Raw genomic sequence first — 673 nt, forward strand, 5'->3', positions numbered from 1 at the left:
TGTTATGAAGTCAGTTGTGCCAGACAATTCTGGAGGCAGAGACAGATTGTGGGAGGCACTGTAGGTAAAAACTTAAACTGCTGGAATAAAGAGTTTTAACCCTTTTTTAACTAACCCTTAGTGATGGAAAACTTGCAGGTCAATGGGCATCAATGTTTAAGGTTGGTAAACACGTGTACACGGATGCATATAATACTACCCGCCTGACATTGGCATGTGTTATTCAGGTGTCAAAGTTGTGCAGAGTTGAAGGAAAAAACCTCAAAGACAGTGTCAGAAGGATGCTGGACAAGTAAAGCCTACAAATCTTGCCACATTAATCAAACATTGTGGTGTCAATAAGTTACAACACAAATCAGAAATTTAAAAAAGAATTCCATTACTGGTCATTTTGAAATGTCAAACTTTGTCCGCAATTGTTAACCACCTCAATCAGTATTATATTTTAGGGGTTTAAAAAAATTCCCTCTTGTCCAAATTCAACATGAAAGGGGGTGGTCCGCTGCAGAAAGAGGCATTTGAAAAGACTGCACTGTTCTCGGTCATCAGAGGTATGTGTATAAACACAACATTTACCAAAGAGCTTCTCTCTTTTTTTAAACAGAGATATATAGTGGTGATACACTATATATCTCGTTTTTGTTTTTAGTTGGCATCCAAGCAAAAGAGAATG

This window comes from Sinocyclocheilus grahami, unplaced genomic scaffold (genome assembly GCF_001515645.1).
Source record: "Sinocyclocheilus grahami isolate Dianchi unplaced genomic scaffold, SAMN03320097.WGS_v1.1 scaffold2403.1, whole genome shotgun sequence".
Taxonomy (NCBI): Eukaryota; Metazoa; Chordata; class Actinopteri; order Cypriniformes; family Cyprinidae; genus Sinocyclocheilus; species Sinocyclocheilus grahami.